Source organism: Alligator mississippiensis, chromosome 1 (assembly GCF_030867095.1).
Source record: "Alligator mississippiensis isolate rAllMis1 chromosome 1, rAllMis1, whole genome shotgun sequence".
NCBI lineage: Eukaryota > Metazoa > Chordata > Crocodylia > Alligatoridae > Alligator > Alligator mississippiensis.
Genome location: NC_081824.1, coordinates 322,959,827 through 322,979,109, shown reverse-complemented (window position 1 = coordinate 322,979,109; position 19,283 = coordinate 322,959,827). Strand labels below are relative to the sequence as shown.

At 52.1% G+C, this 19,283-nt stretch overlaps 1 long non-coding RNA gene across 3 annotated transcripts; it reads left to right on the top strand.

Moving 5' to 3' along the window:
* Positions 1 to 3: 3 nt before the first annotated feature.
* LOC109285012 (uncharacterized) lies at positions 4 to 9,422 on the top strand. 3 transcript variants are annotated; one of them, XR_002092688.2, is made up of 3 exons: positions 4 to 150; positions 776 to 982; positions 5,004 to 9,422. It is a non-coding gene; the product is annotated as an uncharacterized LOC109285012 (long non-coding RNA). The 3 variants fall into 3 exon arrangements; XR_009459142.1 differs by lacking the exon at positions 4 to 150 and having other exon boundaries at positions 192 to 982; positions 5,101 to 9,422; XR_002092689.2 differs by lacking the exon at positions 4 to 150 and having other exon boundaries at positions 192 to 982.
* The last annotated feature ends 9,861 nt before the right edge of the window (positions 9,423 to 19,283 follow it).

The window sequence follows — 19,283 nt, the reverse complement described above, 5'->3', positions numbered from 1 at the left end:
CCGCCCTTCCCTTCCCAGCGCCGGATGTGTAGGGCGGGCACGGGGCCGGGCGGCCAATGGGACCCGCCCGCCATTATCGGCGAAGGGAAGGAAGGGAGTGACGTCGGGAGTCGGGAGTGACTGCCCGTTCTTTTAACCGTTTCTTCGCCAGTAGGGTTCCCAGCTGGGGGGGCGGGGCAGCAGGGGGATGCGGGGCGGGAGCGAGGGGCACCTGCCAGGCTAGGGGGAGAAGAGGGCTGTGGGTCAAGAGTGAGGAGCACTAGCAGGGCTGTCGCTTAGGAGTGAGGGGCAGGGCATATAATTGCCCCCCCTCCCATAATCATATATTTCTCCCCTCCCTCTCTGCCCCCCACCCCTTTTTTTGGTACTGGAAATATGCCCCCGACCATGCAGCTGCCCCGGCAGATGACCTCCCGCCCCAGAGACCTGGCGCTAGAGCTCCCGCTGCCAACAGGGCAAGGGGCTGTGGGACGTTGGCACCGCAATGCTGGCTGGGCCCCAGTGCCTGGCAGGGAGCATGTTCTGGAGCTGGGCATGGTGGTGCGGGAGCAGGTCCTGGGACTCCTGGCCCAGGAAATGCAGGGCTGGGGGTGGGCAGTGCAGTATGGAGGCTTGTGCTGGTGCCACGCCTGGCCCCGGGGGTGTCAGCTGCAGCAGGCAGCGGGCAAGAAGCCCCAGGACAGAGTGTGTACCCCTGCATGCTGCTGTCCCCATCTCTGTACATCTGGGGGCTGTTCTCTCCCAGCTCCCAGTGATGCATGGCTCTTGTCCCCAGGTCACAAGGAGCGTGAAGGTGGTTGAGATGTCCTCCAAAAGGTGCAGCCCAGGAGGGCACTGCAGGGACCCGAGTCCTGGCTGAAGCAGCCAAAGGCCTATGGTACAGACATGGCTCTGAAGGAGGGAGGATAGAAGGGCACCCCAGGGGCTCAGGACAAGCTACCTCGTGTCCCCGAAGAGGAGCCCCTGCCTGAGCAGGAGCCAGGTATGGGACTGGATGCAAACACACTGGAAGCAGGGGTCTGGGTGCCTGAGGGGCTGTCCTGTGTGCAGGGGGAGGGGCTCGAACATCTGCACCGGCTGCAACAGGGCCACCGTATTTGTAACTCTGGGGTGGCACAGAGCTCTTGCCTCTGTGGTAGCAGCTTCCAGGCTGGGCTCTGGTCTTTCTGCCTGCATATGTGCAGCACCCAAAAGAGAGAGGCTTTGCCCGGGGGGGGGGGGGCTTGTCATGCTGCCATGAGAACAGTCAAGGACCTAATTCATGTTCCTGCAATCAGTGCTCCCTGCCCCCTTTCTCATGCCACATGTGCCCACAAAGGGGCTGGGGTGCATGTCGGGAAATGAGATTCCCCAGGGATATCCGCCTGGTTCAGGTCCAGCTCATGCCAAGCCTCTGTCCTACTGCCAACTGCCCCAAAACCGAGACTTGGGAATCATCAGTTGATAAAGGTGCCTTAGGCTGGTGCCCTAGACCAGGCCCTTCCCCCAGGGCTGGGATGGAGCAGTGGCTCTACCCTTCCTAGTAGCAGCAGGCACCTTCCATCAGTGGAGAAGTCTGCCAGGACATTTGATGAGGTCTGCTACACCAGATCAGCTGTTCCTTTCCTCCCCGTGCCCTGGTAGTCCTGCATATGCTCTGGAGAAGATGGACTTTGCATTTCCCTCCCCTGCCCTTACAAGCTGGATGCTGACACAATACTAAGGTCCCTGGAGCTTGTGTCCCAGGGAGCGATGTCCCTGCCAGCTCTGCCATGGTGCTGTGATCCTACCCCGCACTGCGACAAAGTCACTCGGGGCTCATCCCCAGCTCCAAGCCTGCGGAGGCCCATTAGCAAGAACTGTGGGGCTTTGAGTCTTCTTTCTCCCCTGTCTCCCATGTGCTGAGGCCTCTGACTGCCTTAGTCCCAAGCCAGGACAGAAAAGTAGCAGGGCTCCCCACTGCCCGCAGAGCCAGGGCTAACCTGTGCACTGTGTTCCCCACCTGCAGGGGCCAGGACCCTGAGCAGAGCTGAGCAGCAGCCTGGTGAGGAAGGGCCTGTGTGCTGCAGAGGACATCCCCAGGGAGCCTGGGAGAGAGGGGCTCCCTGCCCCTTGAGCCGGGTTCAGTGCAGAAGGGGCGGTGCAGGCCTTGGCAGCCGAGGGAGAGCCTGGAGGTGAGCAGGGCACCAGGTGCACCTGGGGCAGAGCCAGGAAGAACCAGGAGTGCAGGGAAGAGTGTGGAGCGGAGCGACCTGCAGAGTGACAAGCCTCTGATGTCAGAGGCTGCAGACGCACCAAGCAGTCATTAGCCGGAGCTCACTGCCAAGGGCCAATGGCCAGAGGTACTGGCACAGGAAGGCCTGGGCAGAGTCCATGGGACCAGCGCTTCTTCCATAGACTGAGGAAATAGAAGGGAATAAGCTGGGCCAGGGCAGATACATGAACTCCTGCATCCACGGCTGAATCCCCAATCGCACATCAGCTGAATGATGGGGAGCTTTGCACCACTGCCTGTCACGACCAAGCTTGGAAATAGCTGTAGTGCAGAATGATTGCAGACAGGACTGTTGGGGCTGAAAGCAGCTGGCCCAGGAGACACTGATGGTGCAATGCTTGTGCTTGCAACTCCCAGAGGTTTCATGCTGGAGGAGTGGGAGCTGCTGGATGATGAAGGCAAGGAGCTTTATCAGGACTAGAAGCTGAGGAATTACCAAGCTCTTATTTCCCTGGGTAAAGTTCTGCTCCTTGTTTCTCTCTGGAGCCACATGAGCTCTAAAGCTTATTGTCTTCTCCCTGTTTTTCAAATCTCATCCTCAAGGCCAGGGGTTGAAATCCACATCCTCCCCACTGCTGTGTCATTTATGAGGCCTCTCATGTTTCACATTAATATATCCTCCTTCATTTCATTTAACTGCCTTCACCCAAGTCTTCCCCATGCTTTGACTCCTGATGCTTCCCTATTCAGCCATTTCTTAGCAACACGATCTTCCTTTGCCTTCCCAGTATTTTCATATCATCTCCAATTCATTGATGCCCCAGCAGAAGGTGATGGAAGTCTTATCAGCCTCTGGTGCTCCCACACATAGATTGTGCATTTCCTTGGCTTCTTCTGCTGTGACGTACATGTACCTGCTGGAACCCGAGTACTTTTCACTAGGAGTCACTGGAAGCTTCTGTCTACATCTTTCAAAACATCTTCATCTCCATAGACATGGACTCTGACTTTGCTGGATTTACTTGGAGACCTGTGCTCTCAAGCTCACTCTGCTATTCTCAGATGTTTTCTTGTCCTCCTTCTACAACCCCTCTTCATATGAGATTCCCATCACTGTGATAGCCCACTTCTTTTTATCTGAAGAGCCAAGGGAAAACCTGTTTTCCTTTCCAGAGAGTTTCTCATCCAGGGACTTTCCTTTTACTAAGTCAGTTTGTTTTTCTGGTGCTTTCTTTTCCCTCCATTTCCCCCAAAGGATTTTCTTAGGGAAGGGGCCCAATGGTTTTTCTAGCTCAACAAAGACCACATAGACCATTTCTACACTCTGGGTGTTCACATGCTGTGAAATGTGCCATGTTCTATCTTCTTTTGTCCATATTCCTGACTTCCAGGAACTTTGTTTTAAACCCTGCAGTATTTGCCAACCTGGGCACTCATCTCCCCTGCTGGGATGAAGGTCCCTTGGATAGAATGTTGCTCGACTTGTGACTACAGTTATAATAAAATCATTCTTTCCTGTGCTCTTGTGATGAATTACCTTCTTTCCCAGAAAAAGGTTTCATCGTCAGCCATCATCCTGAATTCTTTTCACTGCCCTGAGCCCTGACATTAAACCTTCAGTGAGAAGAAACTTATTGCCACTCCTTTGCTCAGATTTACACTGATAAGTGTTATCTGTCCAGAAGTGTGTCCAGCATCTCTCAATTTTGTACCTAGAAAATGGTAAAAGCTTTATCTTTCTCCCTTATAGTACGTTACAGATCACTGCATCTCCACTCCTGTCCCTGGGGACTGTTAGTTTCATACCTTTTTATACCTCTGAGTGGTTGGTGCTTTGCTTTGTAGGACCATCCCTCCACTACCTGGGTGACATGGATCATCATCTACTGAAAGCTTCTCCTTGCAGTGTCTTCCCTTTCACCCTAAATGTCCACCTTGCTTTCTCCTTTAAGGCCCTAGGAGAATCCATGAGTTGATTGCATTCCGGTTGGTTATTCTGCATGCAGCGTCTAATCACAAACCCTCTTTAACCCCTGCCCCAAACAGGATATTGAGGTCCCACCCCTGACTTAATCTGCCACCTCCAGCAAGGACAGGTACAGCTCTGGGTGTATGCTAAGAAGGACTGTGGGGAAATCTCAAAGTGGGAGGACCTGCCTGCATGTGAGTTGTGGCTACCCCATCCTTCTGGCTCCCCTCTCAGAAGTGCTTCATGCCCAGAGTGACAGGAAGCTGGAAACTACAGTTGCCCTCTGCTGCCATTGCAGGGTGCTGACTTCAAATAGCTCATGCTGTGATGTGCAGGCAGATGTTGTTCTCACTCCCATAAATGCAAAGCTGTGAAGACAAGCAACTGCCCCTTTCTGCTCCCACTTCATAGAGCTGTTAGGGGACAAGTGAGTTTGCCATCTTGATCTTTAAGCACAGATCTGATTTCACTGGGATACCATGAGCTTTGGTTTCCATCCTCATTCATCAATTTAAGAGTTGGTTGCCCAGCCAAGGTAGCCATACCTATACATCCCTCTCCCAGGGCATGATTGGATTTGCAGTTCTCCAGTGGAAATCAGAGTGGTAGGCAGTTCTGTGTAGCCATTATTACTGGGTAAGAGAGGCTGGGGCTGTCCCTGGTCAGGTTGACTGGGAATGCCAGACGTGGTGAATCCTGGTCTCAGGCCACATGAAATGGCTCCATGCTGTGGATGGGATTCCCAAGCTTTTATGTTGCGGGGGGGGGGGGGGGGGGGGGGGGGGGGGGGGAGTTCAGACTCTCTCCCTTTCTGGGTGCAGCAGACTCTCCTCCTTTCAGTTTCATCTCTGGTGCCCTGAGTGTCACAGGGCCTGAGACTCAGCACAGAGCCCATGTGCAGGTAATGCCAAGGCCTTTATCCCATTGCACACTCCAGTGACGTGGAGACCACCTGGGACTCATCTGTAGAAGACACCTTCATGGGCTCATTCCCTGCCCCAGACCTTTCCCTGGAAGCAGGCAGGAAGCACAGCCCTGCTTCCTTCCTGAGTGAGAGCGCCACCATGCTAAGTCCTTCCCTCCCAGAACATTTCTTCGAAGGATGAGGGGTGAAACCTGTTGACTTTTTCTACCAAAACAAACAAACAAACAAACAAACAAACAAACAAACAAAAAACAGCCCTTGTGTGAATTACAGAAGCAGGCAGGCTAATGCAAGCCTGGGCTCCCCATGCCTGCTGACCTGGAACCACCACAGACTTCCCCTGTGAGTTTGGGTGAGATGGACTCCCTGAGATCCGAGAGGGACTAACAGCACCAGAGTGAGGGGAAGCCCCAGAAGGAGAATGTAGCAGTGGACCTGGTAACATCTCCAGTTGGGCACGAGCATGGAAAAGGGCCAGAAGCCAGAAAGAGCCCTGGGTGCAAGGAAGAATTTGTGGAGTTGAGAGACCTGAATACCCACAAGGCAAAGTTCAAGTGGAGAGACTGGCATCCAAATCAAGGCAGTGAGGAGGGCTTCACAAGGAAGCAGGAGTTTGCTGCCAAGCCCCAGGAGAGAGCCCAGCCTTGCCCTGAGCGCAAAAAAAAAAGTCCTGCTCCTCACTCCTGGCTTTGCACAAGATAACACAGGCTGGAAAAAAAGCCCCACGTATGCACTGAATGTGTGAAGAGCTTCTGCCTCTCAACCCCGACTGCTCATCACAAGGTTCATTCTAGAGAACCCCCTTGCTGCTTCAGCAAGTGTGGGAAGAGTTTTGGGTGCAGCTTGGGCCTGGTCAAGCATCAACCTGTTCAGAGAAGGAATACAGCAGTATTGACACTTCTGTGTGGTAAGACCTTCTGCCATTTCTCCTCGATGGCTCAGCACCGGCCCATCCACTTGGGGAGGAAGACACACCACTGCACCAAGTGCAATTAGAGCTTTGCCAGCCAGCAGGACCTGTCCCAGCACCAGTGTGTGCAGAGTGGGCAGCAGTGATAACACTGCACTAAGTGTGGAAAGAGCTTCAGGCAGCTCCAACCTGGTCAGGCACAGGCATATGCACACAGGGGAGAAGCCACATCAGTACTCCGTGTGGGAAGAGCTTTACCTACCCTTCCTGCTTGGCCCAGCACCAGCATGTCCACACAGGAGAAGCCGTATCAGTGCTGTGTATGTGAGAAGAGCTTCATCTGATCCAGTCAGCTGGTCCAGCATCAGTGTCCTTGCAGGAGAGAGGCACATCTGTGCTCGGTGTGTGGGAAGAGCTTTGCCTACCATTCCCACTTGGCCCAGCACCAGCATTTCCACCTGAGGGAGAAGCCACATCAGTGCTCTGAGTGTGGGAAAAGGTTCCCCATCTCATCCATCTTGGTCCACCACCACCAAAGTCACACAGAAGAAAAGCCACATCAGTGCTGTGTGTGCAAGAAGAGCTTCAGGTACTCTTCCAACCTAGCCCAGCACCAGCACATCCACAGCCAGGAGCAACCATAATTCTGCCAGCAGTGCAGGAAGGGCTTGTGCGCGTCTACCTGCTCAGTACCCTCTGGTGGCTGCATTCAGGCAAGCAGCCTCATGCTGGTGGAGTGCAGAAAGAGGTCACCCAGCCTTCGGCCCTTGTAGGGCACTGCAGAACCCTAATGACTCAGAGGCTGGCCCCCAAGTTTTGCCAGGTGAGGAGGGGCTCAGAGGAAACACCTCAAGCAGATGCCAGCACAGATGCTGGGGGAACCTGCGAGGAGATGATCTTTGTGTCAGCCTTGGAGCCTGTGACTTCCCGATCATTCTGTAAAAACAGCTAGTGCTCCCAGGGGGAGAAGTGCCTTCACAATAGGGTGCCCTTCCCAAGACAGCTGGCTCCAGATGACACCCAAAGACTGGCCTTGGCTTCATCCTCCCTCCTAGTCCTAAGGTTCCTTGTAACAGGTTGCCTTACCCAGTGCCATCTTCTCTGTTATCGGTGCCCTATGTGGGGCACCCCTGGAATCCCCTTTAAAGTTTTTTGTGTCCCACTCTCTACTCACCTGCCATGTCTTGATGGAAAATTGTTATACTGATGTTCTTGTAAGCGGGAGACTGCCTATTATATTTTGTATATTGGGGTGTCACAGAGCACTGAGGTGCCCTGCTCCTAAGGAGGAGAAACTGCTAGGGAAGGGACCCTAGCAGTGAGTGAATAAGGAACCCAGCTGTGGTTTGCCAGGGCAACCAGGGAAGGTCAGCTGACCGGAAGGGGCAGGGCTTGGCCCTTATAAAGCCCAGGGGCTGAGGCTAGGCTAGCAATTCCCTGCCAGCTGCCAAAGAGGAAGGAGCTCACTCATAGAAGGGATGGAGTATTTCCTGGTAGGCTTAAGCATTGTTATGGCCAGGCAGCTTCTGTTTAAGTTATAGCCGATTGGCTTGTATTTTGTGTTGCTGTTTATGACTGGTGGTTTGGGTGAGGCTGTTAGGGGTTGGAGGAGGCCTCATAGGGGACCCACAGCAGCCTGGGGACCCCAGTGCCAGTAGGGGTGCTGCGTACAGGGTGCATAGACCCCAGCCCCAGAGAGGGGCAGTTGAGAAGCCCTAGTGCGGACATGGCGAGCCCCGGAGAGAGGGGGCGGCTTTACAGGGGAGCCCCGGAGAGAGGGGGCGGTGCAATAGTGAAGGCCCTGTGAGAGGGCGGCACTATAGAGAAGGCCCCAGAGGAGGGCAGCAAAACTGAAGAGGGGCAGCATTGTGGAGAAGGCCAGAGAGAGGGTGCGGAGAGAGACAGGGCCACGGAGGGCCCAAGTGCCAAAAGAGATTGTAGACCTGGACAGAATAGTGTCCATTCCAGCTGCGAGGCTTGAGGCGTGGTGAAAGGGGTGGTTGGAGCCGCACATAGCCCTAAGGCTAGGGTGCCCCAGAAGCACCCATTTGTAGAGTGGGACCCACAAGGGGTCTGGGAGTCCACAGGGCAGAGACTACAGCAAGACGTGCCCAAGAGGGCAGAAAAAGCAGCCTCCCTAACATATTTCAACATCAAAGATGTGGCAGGCAAGAAACTGAGGGTGCCCTTGGGCCAACTTGGCACGGGAAGGGGCCTTGAGGAGACCACGGCCCTCCTGTAGGACCCTGCCTGTGACATGGGGTCTTCCACCTCCACAGGCCTTGACCCCTTGCCTTTCTCTAGCTAGTCTTCCCTGTCTTTCCCCACCAAACAGGGTTCAACTCTGAGGCTCTAGCCCTTTTCCTTGTCTTGAGGCTCGTGGCCCTCACTTCTGCTCCACTCTGGAGCTTGGCCCGGAGACCTGGCCCCTGGCCCCACAGCCAGGGGTAACTGCAAGTTCAAGGCTGGGGAACAACCCTGAACCCACACCATCCCAGTTCACAAAACCCCCCACCAAAACTGTACCTTAGGAGCACTAGACCACCCCTTTTAGGATTGTGCCCTCTGGTGCCAGGGTCTGTACCCCCCCAAAATCCTGCACCCACACTGGTGCCAGGGCCTATATACCCCAGATACTGCACCGTCTCTGGAACTAGGGTCAGTAGACTCCAGATCCTGCACCCACACAGGTCCCCACAGTGGCCACACTGGCCCCCACAGTGTAGTGGGGTCCCAGTGAGGCCTCCTCCCTCCCCACTAGCCTCACCCAAACCAGCAGTGTTCTTCAAAAATAAATAAATAAAAACCATAAGCAGTATGTCCACAAGCTATAACTGCCACCAAAAAAATATGATCAAATAAGGCAGCATGCCAATTTACGTTTACTCAGGGGTCGTGCTTCTGCTTCCCACCACCAGCTACCATCTTTCCTCTGGGGTTGCAGCTGATTCTCCAGGTTCCTCAGTAGCTCCTTCAGCCTTTGGACTGCTCACCCAGCCTCCCCCATAAAGCTCTCACACACTCCTTCTCCCTTGGCTGCCAGGCCCCCACTGCTACCCAGCCCAGGGTTTTTATAGTCCTGGCCTGCCCCCTTCCGGTCACCTGACCAGCTGGCCTGGCTCAACTTTTAACCCCTACCTTACTAGTGCACTGTGCCCAGAAATTCCTGATCTTAAAGGGGCCAACCTGTCTTCTGGTAACAGGGCCATGGTTCCCTGTTACATTCCTGTATGTGAGGTTCTTGTGGAGCAGCAAGGAGGACATTTATGGCGGGGGATGTATTCCCAGCTCTCCATCCTGACTTCATTCTTCGTCACCACCACATAACCCCTCTCCACCGCTGGGTGCCTGCAGCTCCCCCTCCCCTTCATTGCATTCACTATAATGCAGCCTCTGCTAATAAAACCCAGAACAGAATATGGTATCCTTGCGGTTGGTCTCTGCTCTCCAGAGCTGTGAGGTGGGGAAAAAGCAGGGCCCAGAACCCTTTCCAGGGCATATCTCTCTGATTTCTCATCTCCTTCCCTTTCCAGAGGATCCACTGTAATGCAGGAGCTGTTGCTAACTGTCGGGTGCAGGAGTTGGTCACACTCAAGGCATTACTTCCTTTTCCTGCTGTGCATCATGGACCCTTCCCTGGGGGGCATTTCAAGGAACCTCTGTTGAGGGGGCAATAAAGTCCCTTTTCTGGGCAAAATGGGGTAGCACAGGTGAAAGAGATGTAGCCTGTGGCAGGGTGGGGAAAGCATGAGGACATCCTCTGCTTGACATGCAGCATGTTGTAATCTCCCATTGCAAATATTGATGCTTCCATGCTAGTGCCAAAGCCATTTAGCTCCATGGTTGCCCTAGAGGGGCTACTCCAAGCGGATAACCCATCACTGAAGATGCTCTTTCAATCATTCCCCCCTTAATTGTGTAACCTGGGCAGTACTCCCAAGAGGTACTCCCTCTCCAATTGAAGGGATCAAAGTAGGTGCACAAGCGCTGCGGGAGGTGTAGGGACTCTCCTCCCCCTATAGAGCACAGCCAGACCACCAATGGGGACTTAACCATATACCTTTTAATGAGAGAACAGTACTGGAAACATAACCAGTATAAACCAGGGGGTATAGGGGACACTACAATGCCCCAAGGGGGCAGGATTCAACAATGGTTAGACACTTACAATCATAGACATATTCATCCAGTTGACAAAAGACAGGGTTAACCAAAATATAAAACACAAACAGCGGAACAAACAATACTGGTTGGTGAAATATAAAAGGCATAAAGTACAGAATGTCAAATAACAAGAAATATAGGGCCTAGGTACCTGGAGTAGGGAGAAAGGAGGAGAACACAATGACCCCTTTCCACTACAACAAGAATTTCTCCCTGTTATTTCACTCATCCCAACTGGGACTTGAACTCCGATCTCCTACATGGCATGTAGAAACTACTACACAGCCACCAGTGCAGCCACCAATGCTCTACCACATAGCCACAAGTGCCTGGCCTCATGTTGAGCTGCCTGGCCTCTTATTGGAGGAGCCGGAAGCAGAACTGGGAACCTCTCAGGTCGCTGCTCAGATCCTTGCTGGAGCTGGGGAGCCTCTCCTGCTGGCCACAGCCTCTCATAGGGGATCCTGGAGCCCAGCAGGGAGCCTCTCCTGCCGGCCACACACCATGCTACTGAGGGTCCAACTGCTGCCTGCAGGTCCCACTCCTTCAGGCTCTTCTGGGGCAACTGCTCCCACCCCGCTAGCCCAGCTCTTGCCTGCTCTTTGAAGCTCCTTCCTTGTGGTCCCTCGCTGGTCTCCTCCTGAGTCAGCTGCACTGCCCCTTTTATCCCCCTCTAGGTGACCCAAGGGGCCAATCAGGGGACATGGAGGGTGAGTCTCTGGGGCCTGATTGGTGAGGAAAGGGAATCCCAAGTCCTCCAACCATCTTTACCCTTTCAAAACCCCTGGGCTAAGTCACTGCCAGCTAGCCCGTCGCAATTGTCCTCCCTGCTAATCATAAAGCCACCCCTACTTCCCCCTATATTACAGTGTTTAAGAAAACAACCTTGAAACTTTTGAGGGAGCTTCAGTTGCATTTTCACAAGGCCTGAGTTTAAAGCCTGCTTCTTGAAGGCTATTCACACTGTTTTTTGTGACAAAGCCTTATGGAGAAGAGGATGGTGTGTTACAAACATTGCATAAATGCTTGTCTTCAGGGCCCTGAACAGGGTTGAATAGGAGTGTAGGGAGGCACCTAAATCCACCAAAGCCCCTACTAAGCAAAATGGATCATGTGGGTATTTGGTCATCCCCTCTTTCTACAAAGAGAAAGGCCAAGTGTCTGCTTCTCTCTCACAGCAGCTCCAGCAGGTGACTGGGAACATGGAAAAGTCCAGTTTGGAACCTGCTGATGTGGTCAGGTCTCCACTTCCCCCATGGCCACAGCCATGTTAGGCTGCAATTGCTATTGAATGATTGCATTCCCACAAGAGGGATAAAGCCAGTAAATCTTTCCTTTTAATTTCTCTCCCCTTGGTTCAGATTCCAGAGACCCAAGGGCTGCTGAGCAAGGTGAAGTTGGAGGTGATTATTTAGAGCGAGCCCAGCTTCATATTCCACATAGCCTGTGTTGGGTTTTACTGGTCTGTGGAAGCCCAGTGAGTCTCTGACTATCTGATATGGGCCTTCACCTCTGCCCCTGTCCTAGCTCATCCAGACCCTGCCTTGTCATTCGTGGTAGAAATGGATGCATCCAGCACAGAATAGGTGTGGTGCCCTCCCAGTGGCAGGGCCCAGACCAAATTCTGAATCCCTGCATCTTTTTTTCTCCCCAGCAGATCAAAACCTTGAGATCCTGACCTGTGAACTCATGGGCATGAGAGTGGCTTATGGGTGACACTACTTTGAAAAAACATGGCACAAACTACAGGTCCTTACAGATCAGAAAAAACACAATATTTCCATATGGCTGAGGCATGTGCAACTCCCACACACTCCCACACAACTCCTGAAGCAGGTTTGCTGAGTGCTTTTCTTCTCCTACTTTGACTTTCAAATAACATATGAGCTGGGGTATAGAAATAGGGAAGCATTAGGTATTAGAAAAAACTTTGTCACTAGAAGGGTAGCAAAGCACTGGAAAAGCCTCCCCAGAGAAGTGGTGGAATCTCCATCCTTACAGGTTTTTAAGACCCAGATAGGCAAAGCCTTGGCTGGGATGATCTAGTTGGGGCTGGTCCTGCTTTGAGCAGGGGGTTGGACTAGATGACCTCCTGAGGTCCCTTCCAACCCTATTTTCTGTGATTCTTTGGTGCACTTCATCCCATGTGTAAGTCTGCCCTCAGCCAAGGAAACTGCCCACAGAGTTCATATCCATAACCTTTCAAATAGCATAACCTTCAACGGTGGTTGGCACAAGGTCCTGCAATGAAGGTTGGAAGGGACTTCAGGAAGTAATTTAACCCAACCCTTGCTCAAAGCAGAACCAGCCCCAACTCGATCAATACAGCCAAAGCTTTATCTACCTGAGCCTTCAAAAACTCCAAGGATGATATAGTGGGGGACAGTCCTGCTTTGAGTAGGGGGTTGGATTTGATCAGAGGAGCAGGGACCGAGCAAGCTTATTTTGTAGAGGCCAAAAAGAAAAGCCCAAGTGGTTCGTTATTCATTGTGGTGTTATTCATAGCCTCAAAAGACACACCAAGGCCAGAAACTATGGAAGGGAAAGTTGAAATAACACATCCAATGCTTAACCCTAATGTAATCCTGCATCAGGGGCATCAATACTCAAGCACAGGGCCACCTAAGACCTCCTCAATGCCATTAGCAGCTTGGAGCTCAGCCCTGGCTCTCCCCCGCCTCCTGCCACTGGGCTGCTTCAAAACTAGAAACTTTTTGAAACTTTTGAAATGTTTCGAGTTCCCTCATTTCGTTTCAAAGCCTTTTGTTTTGTTTCAATTTTGCTATTTTGAGCTTGAAACATGTCAAAACAGCTTTGAAACAAAACACTTGTCAAAATTTCGCATAGCCCTAGCAGTTATGTGTATTCTTCTCTGCTCATTCCCACCATCCTGACTTTTGGCCTGTGGATCAGCAAAGGGCAACTCAGGCGTACAGCCTCCAACCTGCAAATGGCATTGAGGAGGTCTCAGGTGGCCCTGTGCTTGAGTATTGATGCCCCTGATGCAGGATTACATTAGGGTTAAGCATTGGATGTGTTATTTCAAAGTACAGCCTGGTGGTGGGAGGCAGGGAGAGCCAGGGCTGCGCTTTGAGCAGCTCCGCCAGCCCCACGGAGCAAAATGTGCCCTCCCCATGCTGCCAGACTCCTCCCGGGGGTGCAGGCCCCCAGATCTGTGCGTGGGATGACAGGAGCCTGCCGCTGCTGCCTGGGGCCAGCAGCAGCACCAGTCTTCCCGACGCTGGGCACAGTTTCAATGAAACAAAACAGAATAATGCTTCGAAACTAAATGAAACATCAAAATGAAACACTGTCCCATTGAAATTTCATAGATTTCATAGATTTCATAGACACTAGGGCTGGAAGGGACCTCGGAAGATCATCCAGTCCAGCCGCCTGCCCAAAGGCAGGAAGTCAGCTGGGGTCATAGGATCCCAGCAAGATAAGCATCCAGTTTGCTCTTGAAGGTGTTCAATGTAGGCGCTTGAACCACCACCGATGGCAGGCTGTTCCAGACCTTGGGGGCTCGGACAGTAAAGAAATTCTTCCTTATGTCCAGCCTGAAATGGTGTTGCAATAGTTTATAACCGTTTGACCTCGTCATCCTTTGGGGTGCTCTGGTGAACAAACATTCCCCCAGATACTGGTGGTCACCCCGATAAACTTATAGGTGGCCACCAGATTACCTCTGAACCTGCGCTTTTCCGGGCTGAAGAGCCCCATAGCTCTTAGCCTGTCGTCGTAAGGTCTGTTTTCCTGACTTCTGATCATACGTGTGGCTCTTCTCTGGACTTTCTCAAGCTCTCCACATCCTTTTTGAATTGTGGGGCCCAAAACTGGAAACAGTACTCCAGCTGCAGCCTCACCAAGGCTGAGTACAAGGAGAGAATGACGTCCTGGGATTTGCTTGAGAAGCATCTATGGATGCAAGCCAGCGTTTTGGTCACTTTACTAGCTGCAGCATCGCATTGAAGGCTCATGTTCATCTTGTGGTCAATGATGACCCCCAAGTCTCTTTCTTCCGTAGTGCTAGCAGTGTAGAAATGGTGAAACGGAAGTCATATTTTCCCAAGCAGGAAGCAACTGTGACCACCTGAAACCTGAGATCCTGCTCCTGCCTTTGTTTCAAGGTAATCTGCATCATCACAGACCCTCACAGGAGATGAGAGGCTTCATACTAGCTATGAACTGACTGGCCAGAGGAGTTTTCCATCTATTGACTCCTCTGTGAAATCCTATGAAATATAAACTTTCATTTCTTCCCAGGAGAACTTTTACAATCTTTTCCCCAATGCCTGATAAAGGGTGTTTGTGCCTAAAAGCTTGCAATTAAATAATTTTTTTTGCAAAAATCTTGTTGGTCTCAGCTTGGGACTGAGACTGTAATGACTGGTCCACAACAAGACACCCCTCACAGTGCCCAAGGCAGGAGCAAGGAGACCCAAAGAAAATCTTTCCCAGAGAACAGAGCAGGTCAGGAAAGAGTCCCTGAGGGGGACTGAGTCCCTGAGGAGTCCCTGAGGGGGACACGCCAGGCAGAAAAGGAGCAGGGACATCCCTGGGAGAAGGGACAGGTCCCGTCCATGTGGTAGAGGAGGGGAAAACTTTCCCCAGGTCTGTATCGTTCCTGTTGCCCATGAGTCTCCCTGAGCCCTGCAGCCCCTAGCACCCTCACCATGCACCTGGCTGGGGGGGACAGGGATAGGAGTGGGCATTGATAGGATGGTCATGCCCCCCCACCACAGGTCTCCCCTCACAGTAGCCCCACAGGGGGCTGGAGCTGGCTGCAGCCCCTCTCTGCCCCTTGGTCTTCTATGCAGATGTGTGAGCTCTGGACAGGGGCCGTTCTTGCTGCCCTGCTTTTGTACAGAGCCTTGCACCGCCTGGGCAGAGTGGGGACACAAATGCTATGCAGCAGCCTCTGGCAGGGGTAAGGCAGCTGCTGCTTCAGCCATGGGGGTGGGGGCTACCCTTCGGCTTTCACCAGGATCCCGTGGCCAAAGGGGTGGGAGAAGGGAATTTCTCTCTTAAACTGGGCTGGGGATGCTCTTTGGTAAACCCCAGCACTCATGCAGGGCACCCGGTCAGCATGCCGAGTATCCCAGACTCATTGATACACCCAGCATCCCGTTGGCACCCTGTTGGCACACCCAGCACCCCATCAGCACTCCATTGGCATACCCAGCACCTCATTGGCACACCCAGCACCCTGTTGGCACACCTAGAACCCAGCAGCACACCCATTAGCCCGTCAGCACCCTGTTTGCACACCCAGCACCCTGTCAGAACACCCAGCCAGCACAGCCAGCACCTCATCAGCACTGTGGTAGCAGCTCTGGCACTGCCAAGGCCACACATTCCGAAATCCAAAGCTGGCCAGATCTTCCCAAACCTGGAAACTTGGCTTCATTGTCACAAGAATTGCTGAGAAATGACAGGTTCTTTTTTCTCTCCCCCTTGGCTTTTGAGCCACATTATGTACTTAGGTCACATTTTCAAGCTTTTCTTTGAACCAGTGAAGTACAAGAAACTATTTATTCATTGTCTTTTTTAAAAAAAAGAAAAGCTGAAATTGTCATACATTCACATTCATCCAAGAGTTAGAACTTTGAGGAACATGCTGCACGACCCAAGAAACGGGATAAATTCCTTTAAGCTGACAACCCTGTTAATTTGTATTTCTGATGCCCAAGCACAAGGCCCTTGAATCAACTGTTCCCAGCCCACCTCTGCAAATGGCAAAAATTGATGGAAACACAATGAGCTGGCACACTTTCTGATACATTGCAAAAAAAAGTTACGATTGACAGCTGCTTCTCCCTGCCAAGATTTCCTACATGTGGAGTCTTGCAGGATTCAGTCTTTCCACCATCACCACTACTGTTCGAATACCTGTGTGCGAATTGTTGGCAACAGTGCAGTGACCTAAGTTGTAATGCTAGTGTATTGGGTTGGGTGAAACTTGTTAAAACTGGTGGGTGTAACCATCTCCCATCATTTCAAGTAGCTATAAGTGGTGATGAATCCTGTCCCTGGCCAAGACAAAGATAGATATGATTTGGAATTTGAATTATCAGGTGTAGCCGAGTGGAAGAGTTTTATTGGATATTGCTCAAGCATGAGAAAGGAAGAATGCCAACATAACATGAACAAGTGCAGTCTTGATTTTAAAAAAAACTTTAGGAAGAAAGAGATTTTGGAGGATACTGGCTAAAAGACTTGGTGCAAGAAAACTGTATCTGGTTGTTGAATTCCTCCCATGTTCAGGGAAGCAGGACCCTGTACCATACACTTTTGCATCAAAATTGCAATAAAAAGATAGACCTGACTCAATCTTTGGTTTCTTATTCTAACTGGAATGAGTTGCAAGATTCTGAATTTTTGGTTAAATGCTTGGGTCAAATGGAGTAACACTTCTGAACTGCAGAGATAGGTATCCTGTTCTCTGGCAAAAGAACCAGAAAACATCAATGGGCCACAATAGCCTAACCCTTGGAGGATATTGGCATCTGGATGAAAACCAGCTGTCTTAAACTGAATCCAGGAAAAAACAAACCAGTGTTAATAGAATGAGGTAATCACTTTGAGGTTCTCCTCACTACTATCACCTATTTTTCTCATCTCTAGTTATTAAGCTAATATGCAGCATACGGGTCAGGCTGACCATGGAAAGTCAAATTGTAGAAGTGCCTATATTTTCAGATACCAACGAAAGATTACTTCTTTTTCCAGCTACCAAGAAAACTGTTCTTTTAAGTAGAATGATCACCATAATACATGTTTACATGTTTTGTCACCTGAAGTCTGGTGATTCCTTCTACATTAAACTCAGAAAATTCACAAAGGGATCACAAGTGGCATACAATATGCAGCAGTTCACCTCCTTAGTAAAACAGGCTGAATACTCTGCAGGTTACAGCATGAGTGACTCGTGCCTCCTGAATCTGGGCGGGGCACCCGCAGAAGCTGCCGATGGTGGTGGCCCTGTCAAAGGGAGCACCAGCCCTACCAACAGCATCAGTGTCAGCCATTGGGGGGGCACCGGCCCCATCAGGGGGGGCACGTGCACCCCTGTGCACCCCCTACTAGTCACCTATGGGTTACAGGTTATTCCTATACTCTATGGATCCCACATATCCAATTAAACTACTTACAAAGCCTTCCATACTATAGGCTTAAAAACCTGCCCTCCTTCAAAAACCTACAATAGCAGCTATGATTTTTGAGCTTGTGACTTGTTATATTTATCTGAATTTTGGACAGAAGTTAGAGCCTTCTCAGCAGTGGTGACATGTAGGAGGTGCATGGGGGTGCATATGCACCCCCTGAGGGTGCTGGTTCACCACCTGACAGGCCGTGCTCCCTGCTTAGGCGACGGGCAGAAAGGGGAGGTGGGAGTGCCGGTGCTCCCCCTGCGAGCACCGGCCAGGGAGTGGGAGCAACAGATGAAGTGCTGCGGCCACTTCCAGGAGTGCCATGGCCACTTCCCGGTCGGCGTGATCAGCTGCAGGGGGAATCCCACTCCCCACCCCACCCCCCAGTCAGCGAGATTGGCCCTGATGAGATTGGCCATGGGGGAACCCCCGCTGGTCGCTAACTGGTTATTGGAGTTGGCACATACCCTCCCTGACTAAGGTGGCTCTAGTTGCCCATGCTTCTCAGGAGCTGATTCAAGACCCTAGAATGTTCTTCCAAAAGAAGCCTGGAAAAATAAGTTTTCCTTACTACTTCCTCTGTTGTTAGCTACAGGTACTCTGATTCCACAGTAGAAACACCTTGAGGTGGGGGTGGGGCCTGGTGGTCCCCCTGCCTGTCCCTCCTGTGCCCGGCTTGGGGCCCTGGAGGAGCAGGTGAGGGAGCTCCAGGCTGAGGTGAGCAGGCTGAGGGGGATCAGGGATGCAGAGGACGAAACTGATGCCTATTTCTGTTCTCTACAGGCCCGGTCACCCACTGTACAGCCCCCACAGGAGACGTGTCCAATGCAGGAGTGGCAGAAGTTGTCCAGATCCAGAGCTGCTCAGCCTAGAGTGGTGGAATCTCCCCAGGTACACCTGGGGAACAGGTTTGAGGCCCTGGCAGCTGTGACGGAGGAAGACAGAGCAAATGCCTCCAGAAGGGACGATGCCACTTCCCATGCAACATGGAATGGGCAAAGTTCGAACACCATCAGGAAGAAACGCCGGGTCCTCATCGGAGACTCCATCCTACAAGGGCTGGAAGGTCCCATCTGCCAGCCTGACCCCATGACGCGGGAGGTCTGCGTCATGCCTGGGGCTCGGGTTTGGGACATCATGGAGAGGATCCCGGCCTACATCCGACCTGCAGCCCAGTACCCCGTGGCTGTCATCCACGTGGGAATGAATGATGCGGCCAGGGGAAACCCTAACCGCATTATGAAGGACTTTGAGGCTCTGGGGGACAAGCTTAAGGAGATGGGGGCACAGGTGGTATTCTCTCTTCTTCCGGTGAGTAGGCGGGGACGGCAACACGAGGCCTGCATTGGTGAGGTCAACCAGTGCTTACAGAGTTGGTGCCGCCAGGCGGGCCTTGGGTTCCTAGACAATGACCCATGCTTTTGGGCGGGGGACTTCCTGGGGCAGGATGGGCTTCACCTCTCTCCTAAAGGCAAGCGTGTCTTCTCTTCCAGGTTGGCTGATCTCGTATGGCGAGCTTTAAACTAGCCTCGCTGGGGGAGGGGGCCGCAGGAAGACGTGGAGACACCACTTGAGCAAGACAGGTGACACATGCAAGGAGTGACCAAGTAAGAAACAGGGGCCCAAATAGTCTTCCTAATTGGGGGGGGGGGGTGGTATGCGCAGCTATGCAAGGCCTTAAATGCCTGTATACTGTGGTGGCCGACTGGCTGCCGGGCCCTGGCCGGAAGCCCGGAACGTCATGCGGGTACTTTTGACCGATGGAGTGGAATTAGGCATGGATGCGTATTGGTAGCAAATAGATTGTTTACTTACGCCACTGATGTATGGGCGCAGGCAGAGTTGACTGGCTTAGTTGCAGTTACAAATGAGTTACAAAGACTCTCTTAAAAGCACGAGCGAAATGACGAAGTTTTCATAATCGGATTACTGTGGTACCGGGGTCGGGTTACGTCGGGAGGTCGGTG